A 9068-nucleotide genomic window follows, 5' to 3' on the forward strand; every position below is an offset into this window, starting at 1 on the left:
TAAATCTTTCCTGTTTTTGTTTAACAGTTGGTTGTATTGTTTTTTTCATATGTTAAATTGGTTTAAGTTAGTAACAATTACTAACGAACTCAGGTTAGCCACCTCTCATTACAAATCCACCAAACTAGAGAGGCGCTACAGTTGTCTATGCTGTTCAGTTTACCAGCCTTATCTTTAACAACAGGCACTAACAGTACTGACATAATAGAGTTCGGTAGAACACCATGAACCATAATTCCAGTGAGACACATGGCTAGAAATGGACTGAGTCTATAACTGGCATTTTTTAGATGCTCTGCAGAAATGGAATCCATACCACAAGCTTTGTTGTTGTCTAGCATGTGGATGGCATCATAAATATCTACTGATCTAACTATCAAGTCTGCAGAGATACCTTTATATTGATTATCAATTCTCACTGTGTTACTTTGAACACAATTAAATAGTTTACTGTAGTGCTCATGCCATAGATCAGCAATCTTCTCTGGACAACTAACCCCTTTGATATCAGAAGGGAGGGGAGTTCTGTTATTATTTATGATCTTGACCTCCTTCCAGAAGTCAGTAAGATTGTTATTCTGCATCTTTCTGGCCAGCGAGTCTACTCTCATTGTGTTTTCATTTCTCTTAATGAAACGAGTGCATATTTAAATCTAGCATTTGTGAGGTTTTTGTTATCAAGCAGCACTCCCTGTCTGGGTCTGCCTGCCTCTGACCAGACTCTAAAGGCTTCTCTAGCAGCAGCATGTTGCTCAGACACAAACTCATTCCAGACAGGCCGTGCGTTAGGGACCTTACTCTTGTGATTAATAAAAGGTTCACTGGAAGCATAAAGACATTTGACAATATCATCATACATGGCACAGAGCTTTTCAGCATGATGTTTATCCTTGCAGTTCATATCCGTGCACATTAGGGCATCCCTAGAAAATGCAACATCACTATGTAAGCTGTCAGTTAATAGAGAATATCTGTGCCGAACCTCTTTGGTCAATTTTGACCAGTCCAGTTTTCTTGGGGGGCCAGCAACAAGGGTACAATCTCAACATTTAGCAGCATAGCAACTGGTATGTGATCAGTGGTGGCCAGCCCATAACACATCTCTATACTTTCCAGTGAGTCATGAGCATCGGCTGTGGTTACAATATGGTCTAGCCAGGAAGTTGTGTGCCACGTTTCACTTATATAGGTAAAACTTGTATCAGGCAATAACGCTTGATATAATTAATTTAGTTTCATTACAGAACTGCTGCAGATGTTGTGCGAATAAACGCTTATCTGACATTTCAGCATTAAAATCACCCATGACATAGACACAACATGAACTATTGTCCTCTATGAAGGACTGAATAAAAGCTAACCTGTTCTGAAATTCATCCTCATGGTCATAGGATTCATATGGTGTGTACACATTTACAATAGTAAATTTATTTTCATTGTGATTAAACTCCAACCCAATAGCCCAGTCAACGTTAAGCCACACCACCTTTACCGTTGGGTCATATTTTATGTTCCACAGTATAGCTACACCACCAGCTATCCTCCCACAAACCATTCTCATGCTGAGATTGGTAGTGGACTCTCCAGCACTATGAAACATCTTGTGTAGGGAGTTCAATTTGTCCAGATCTTGCTTGGCCATCCAGGTTTCTTGAAGGCAGACAATGTCACTCTCGTCCAGCAATGTGTCCACCACCAAACGTCTTGATCTATCAGCAGCAGTATGTCCTACTCGGAGGCCACGAGCGTTGTAGGATACAACCCGCATTAATGATCTACCACGGACCCATCAGGGCAGCTGGCCGGTGTGTCTGTCTCCCTGGTCTCTACATATAGGCCTACATTCATCCCAGCATCATGACTGAGCTGAAGCTCGGTACCCTGAGAGTGGGGGGTATGCTCTGGTCGAGCTTTTTTGAAAGTATAGACCAAGGGTAATTACCACACCACAACTGTCCCACCATTACCCATAGGTGGCGCTACATTCCACGCCCTAAAGCACAAAGGCTTTCTGGAATGGATAGGCTAACCAAGCCCCCTCCCTTCACTCCTTGGGTTGAAATAAAGGCCCTTGTGGATCTTGATGGTATTATATTTCAGATTTGGTATCCCATTGGTAATTCTGCAGCATAGATTTTTCTATACAGTTCCAATTTGTCAAGAATATACATTTTTCAATGGTTCGCAATGTTTGGAGGAATCCGCCATTACTGCTTGCAGTTATATATTATTATTATTATTCTTGTTCCATGGAAGTCAATGGCAGCCCCTAGAACACTTCGACAACTTTTTGTGAAATTTGGCACACTCATTAAGGACAGTTGATTCTATACCTACACCAAGTTTCATGTCTCCCATTAGACCACTCCAGCGCCACCAATGGGTCAAAGTTGGACTTGTGTTTACACACGCAACTTTTGAACCGTATGACCCATTTTCAAAAATGAGGTACCATTGGATTCCCTGGTTCAAGCCGAGTTCAACGCACCCCATGGCGTCAATTTCCGGTTATATAGATTTTCCGCTACTTCCGGTTTTATCAAAAACCTTTGAAAGCCTACTCCTCCTACAATTTTTGTCATATCTTCTTCAAAGTTACCAGAGATGATCTTCAGACCAAGCGTCACAAAAGTTATCGAAAAGAATTTTGATCCTCACAACCGTTTGTCCGGTACAGCCAATCAAATTCATCAGAAAAGCCGCCAAACAGGATGTGAAGTCATGTCTCAGCAAATCTTTGAGATATCAACACGAAACTTGGTATATCGATGGAAGACACTACAACATGTTACCGTGTGCAAAGGCAACTTCATATCTCCAAAAATGATTGATATAAAGCAAATTGAACTTATCGCTAACGCTAAAATAATGCTTTACACATCAGCCAGTCAAAAACTGATACTCTGATTCAATCACAAGTTCATATGAAGACTCTTGAGAATGTTTATAACACAAATCTGTGAAAAAGTTGACTGTAAGATCAAAGGTCGATTTTTGGTGAATATTTGAAACATGCTTGCTTGGCTAATTTCTAGCCAAATTTCCAATGAATGTCTCCCCTCCTCCTGCCCGCGCGTGCTCCACATCCTCACACACTCAGCCTTAACTTACACACGCGCGGGCTTGGCAAGACGCACACGCAACATTTCAGGAGAGTGTGGGCTGACCAAGCCCCCACTCATTCCTTGGTTTCTAGCCAAGGCCTTGTGGATCTTGTAATCTTGGATCTCTTAACAAAAGCTGATCTTTTTAGTATTGCATTTCCGATTTTGTATGCAATGGTAAAAAGTTATACAAATCCTGAAACATTGATATATATATATGTATTTATATATATATAAATCTTTATTTCAGACGCCAAGTTCCACATAAAATAACAGACATAGAGCTATAAAAAAGAGAGTAAAACGAAAACATAAAACATAGATAATACAGTGCATAAAAAGTATGAAGACTTTTGTGCCAATGTAGTCTTAAGTTCCAAGTAATCGATAGCAGCTCTTTAGAGGGTTGACCAGGGCCTCTACTATTCAGTTCTCAGACTTGTCCAGTCGACACATGAAACCATACATCAGTTGTCTCAGGAGTGCCTTACAGGTTGGTACGTGCTTAGACAGAAACAACTGACCAGCACTATGCCACCTAGGCACATTAAGTAGCAATCTAAAAGCATCATTGAAACCATACATCAGTTGTCTCAGGATTGCCTTACAGGTTGGTACGTGCTTAGACACAAACAACTGACTAGCACTATGCCACCTTGGCACATTAAGTAGCAATCTAAAAGCATCATTGTAGGCTACTTTCAGTATCTGTATACTCCTTTACCTGTACATAGACCACAAATGAGCAGTGTACAATGGTGTTATGTAGGTTCTAAACAGGGAACATTTAACTGAATCTGAGCACATAGAAAACGTCCTTAATAACATACTGGCCTGAGAATATATTTGACAGCGCTGTTGATACATATCGTTGTCATCTGTCCAATCATCAGAAATGACATGGCAGATATTTTATTTCCTCACAAACACCAAGGGGACTGCCAGATAAATAAAAGGTAGGGAAGGTTAATTTCCTGTCCTGATTACTTCTGACTATCATTATGTGGCTTTTCTTTGCATTATATTTTATATCATGATCTAAGCCATACTGAGAGCACACCCATAGCATCTGTTGCAACAGGCTGAGTGGAACCAGATAATCTGCGTACATCAGATGATTGACAATAGATTCACCAACAAGACAGCCTGTATTTGTCTTATTCAGCTGGCTTGATAAGTCGTCCATATCCATATTAAACAAAAAGGGAAATCAAATTCCTCCTTGTCGAACTCCGTTACCAACATGGAAAGCAGCTGATACAACATTGTCCCATTTAACATGAAAAGTTTGATTGGCATACCAGAACACCAAAATCCTCACAAGAGGTTTAGGGAAACCTCTCGCTATTAGCTTCATAAACAGTTTTTCATGACAAATTCGATCGAAAGCTTTGTAAGCATCAATAAAGCATAAAAATACAGATGAATTAAGACTTGTGTACCTGAGACAATCTCCTTCAGAGCATAGATACAGAGATCAGTACCATGTTTTCTTTTAAAACCAAACTGATTTTCTGCAGTCAGAATATACATTTCCAATTTCAATCAAATAATTCTCTCAAACACTTTAGACAAGATACTGGCCAATGCAATGGGTCGATAGTTGTGTAGCCCGGGTGGTAAACATTTCTGTTGAAACAATCCTATTACATAAATATAAAAGTTTGAATACATAATACTTAAGTTCATAGTTTAATAAATAGACTTTAAGGTTTGAGAGTATGATTTTGATTTGATGAGAAATGCATATTGTTCATGTTTTACTGAATACAGCATTTGGAAATGTATATCTGTTGTTTAAAAAACGCATGTTAAAATGTACCGGTTACAAATATGAAGAGAGTAAGATGAATGTTTTGTGAATCTATGTTGTTGCTTTAATTTTGATTATGATGTTAAGCCAATCCGGTTTGAGGTCAAAGGGCAGGGTAACACGGGAAGTTGGGGTAGATGAGGTTGGAGTAGAAAAAGACAGAGCGAGCGGAGGAGTTGGAGGGAGAAGAAAATTGTAGCGTACGGTAAAATACCAAGAGTGAAGATTTTATATTATCATTAGTGGTGTTATGTTTATATTGTTGGGTGAATATCTCAACCAACAACAATAACCCAGAAAGAGGAGTTTGGCTGTTGGCGGTTTTGGATTAAGCACGGGCTTTGCCGCCAGACTAGCGACAGCGAGTGCCAGGTTGGAGCCGGTGGAGGTCGGGATTGTCGTCGTCCTCAGTCTTCTTCCTGAGTTGGTTCGTCTCGTAAATCCACGAGAGTATTTGGTCGGTCTCTCCTTCACCTGCTGCCGCCCTTCTGCCGCAGTGCGTGTGCTACCGCACTGCTGATCCGAGGTACCAGCTCCTTGTTATTTTGTGCCATCCTGGCGAAACAGCCATTTTGTTTACGGCTACAACGCACACGAGCTACACTCAGGCCTGCACCGTAGAACTGTACTGAATTAAGGTATTCGTGTAGTTAGCATTGCCGGCTAGTTTGTATTGTGTGTCCATGTGCATTACGATGTCATGTAAATGTTGAACCAATAACTGAAGAACTGATTTTTTGTCTGAAGTAAATCTTTCCTGTTTTTGTTTAACAGTTGGTTGTATTGTTTTTTTCATATGTTAAATTGGTTTAAGTTAGTAACAATTACTAACGAACTCAGGTTAGCCACCTCTCATTACAAATCCACCAAACTAGAGAGGCGCTACAGTTGTCTATGCTGTTCAGTTTACCAGCCTTATCTTTAACAACAGGCACTAACAGTACTGACATAATAGAGTTCGGTAGAACACCATGAACCATAATTCCAGTGAGACACATGGCTAGAAATGGACTGAGTCTATAACTGGCATTTTTTAGATGCTCTGCAGAAATGGAATCCATACCACAAGCTTTGTTGTTGTCTAGCATGTGGATGGCATCATAAATATCTACTGATCTAACTATCAAGTCTGCAGAGATACCTTTATATTGATTATCAATTCTCACTGTGTTACTTTGAACACAATTAAATAGTTTACTGTAGTGCTCATGCCATAGATCAGCAATCTTCTCTGGACAACTAACCCCTTTGATATCAGAAGGGAGGGGAGTTCTGTTATTATTTATGATCTTGACCTCCTTCCAGAAGTCAGTAAGATTGTTATTCTGCATCTTTCTGGCCAGCGAGTCTGCTCTCATTGTGTTTTCATTTCTCTTAATGAAACGAGTGCATATTTAAATCTAGCATTTGTGAGGTTTTTGTTATCAAGCAGCACTCCCTGTCTGGGTCTGCCTGCCTCTGACCAGACTCTAAAGGCTTCTCTAGCAGCAGCATGTTGCTCAGACACAAACTCATTCCAGACAGGCCGTGCGTTAGGGACCTTACTCTTGTGATTAATAAAAGGTTCACTGGAAGCATAAAGACATTTGACAATATCATCATACATGGCACAGAGCTTTTCAGCATGATGTTTATCCTTGCAGTTCATATCCGTGCACATTAGGGCATCCCTAGAAAATGCAACATCACTATGTAAGCTGTCAGTTAATAGAGAATATCTGTGCCGAACCTCTTTGGTCAATTTTGACCAGTCCAGTTTTCTTGGGGGGCCAGCAACAAGGGTACACTCTCAACATTTAGCAGCATAGCAACTGGTATGTGATCAGTGGTGGCCAGCCCATAACACATCTCTATACTTTCCAGTGAGTCATGAGCATCGGCTGTGGTTACAATATGGTCTAGCCAGGAAGTTGTGTGCCACGTTTCACTTATATAGGTAAAACTTGTATCAGGCAATAACGCTTGATATAATTAATTTAGTTTCATTACAGAACTGCTGCAGATGTTGTGCGAATAAACACTTATCTGACATGTCAGCATTAAAATCACCCATGACATAGACACAACATGAACTATTGTCCTCTATGAAGGACTGAATAAAAGCTAACCTGTTCTGAAATTCATCCTCATGGTCATAGGATTCATATGGTGTGTACACATTTACAATAGTACATTTATTTTCATTGTGATTAAACTCCAACCCAATAGCCCAGTCAACGTTAAGCCACACCACCTTTACCGTTGGGTCATATTTTATGTTCCACAGTATAGCTACACCACCAGCTATCCTCCCACAAACCATTCTCATGCTGAGATCGGTAGTGGACTCTCCAGCACCATGAAAGTTCTTGTGTAGGGAGTTCAATTTGTCCAGATCTTGCTTGGTCATCCAGGTTTCTTGAAGGCAGACAATGTCACTCTCGTCCAGCAATGTGTCCACCACCAAACGTCTTGATCTATCAGCAGCAGTATGTCCTACTCGGAGGCCACGAGCGTTGTAGGATACAACCCGCATTAATGATCTACCACGGACCCATCAGGGCAGCTGGCCGGTGTGTCTGTCTCCCTGGTCTCTACATATAGGCCTACATTCATCCCAGCATCATGACTGAGCTGAAGCTCGGTACCCTGAGAGCGGGGGGTATTCTCTGGTCGAGCTTTTTTGAAAGTATAGACCAAGGGTAATTACCAAACCACAACTGTCCCACCATTACCCATATGTGGCGCTACATTCCACGCCCTAAAGCACAAAGGCTTTCTGGAATGGATAGGCTAACCAAGCCCCCTCCCTTCACTCCTTGAGTTGAAATAAAGGCCCTTGTGGATCCTGGTGGTATTATATTTCAGATTTGGTATCCCATTGGTAATTCTGCAGCATAGATTTTTCTATACAGTTCCAATTTGTCAAGAATATACATTTTTCAATGGTTCGCAATGTTTGGAGGAATCCGCCATTACTGCTTGCAGTTAGTTTTATTATTATTATTATTCTTGTTCCATGGAAGTCAATGGCAGCCCCTAGAACACTTCGACAACTTTTTGTGAAATTTGGCACACTCATTAAGGACAGTTGATTCTATACCTACACCAAGTTTCATGTCTCCCATTAGACCACTCCAGCGCCACCAATGGGTCAAAGTTGGACTTGTGTTTACACACGCAACTTTTGAACCGTATGACCCATTTTCAAAAATGAGGTACCATTGGATTCCCTGGTTCAAGCCGAGTTCAACGCACCCCATGGCGTCAATTTCCGGTTATATAGATTTTCCGCTACTTCCGGTTTTATCAAAAACCTTTGAAAGCCTACTCCTCCTACAATTTTTGTCATATCTTCTTCAAAGTTACCAGAGATGATCTTCAGACCAAGCGTCACAAAAGTTATCGAAAAGAATTTTGATCCTCACAACCGTTTGTCCGGTACAGCCAATCAAATTCATCAGAAAAGCCGCCAAACAGGATGTGAAGTCCTGTCTCAGCAAATCTTTGAGATATCAACACGAAACTTGGTATATCGATGGAAGACACTACAACATGTTACCGTGTGCAAAGGCAACTTCATATCTCCAAAAATGATTGATATAAAGCAAATTGAACTTATCGCTAACGCTAAAATAATGCTTTACACATCAGCCAGTCAAAAACTGATACTCTGATTCAATCACAAGTTCATATGAAGACTCTTGAGAATGTTTATAACACAAATCTGTGAAAAAGTTGACTGTAAGATCAAAGGTCGATTTTTGGTGAATATTTGAAACATGCTTGCTTGGCTAATTTCTAGCCAAATTTCCAATGAATGTCTCCCCTCCTCCTGCCCGCGCGTGCTCCACATCCTCACACACTCAGCCTTAACTTACACACGCGCGGGCTTGGCAAGACGCACACGCAACATTTCAGGAGAGTGTGGGCTGACCAAGCCCCCACTCATTCCTTGGTTTCTAGCCAAGGCCTTGTGGATCTTGTAATCTTGGATCTCTTAACAAAAGCTGATCTTTTTAGTATTGCATTTCCGATTTTGTATGCAATGGTAAAAAGTTATACAAATCCTGAAACATTGATATATATATATGTATTTATATATATATAAATCTTTATTTCAGACGCCAAGTTCCACATAAAATAACAGACATAGAGCTATAAAAAAGAGA

Source organism: Hypomesus transpacificus, unplaced genomic scaffold (assembly GCF_021917145.1).
Source record: "Hypomesus transpacificus isolate Combined female unplaced genomic scaffold, fHypTra1 scaffold_122, whole genome shotgun sequence".
In the NCBI taxonomy this organism is placed as follows: Eukaryota; Metazoa; Chordata; class Actinopteri; order Osmeriformes; family Osmeridae; genus Hypomesus; species Hypomesus transpacificus.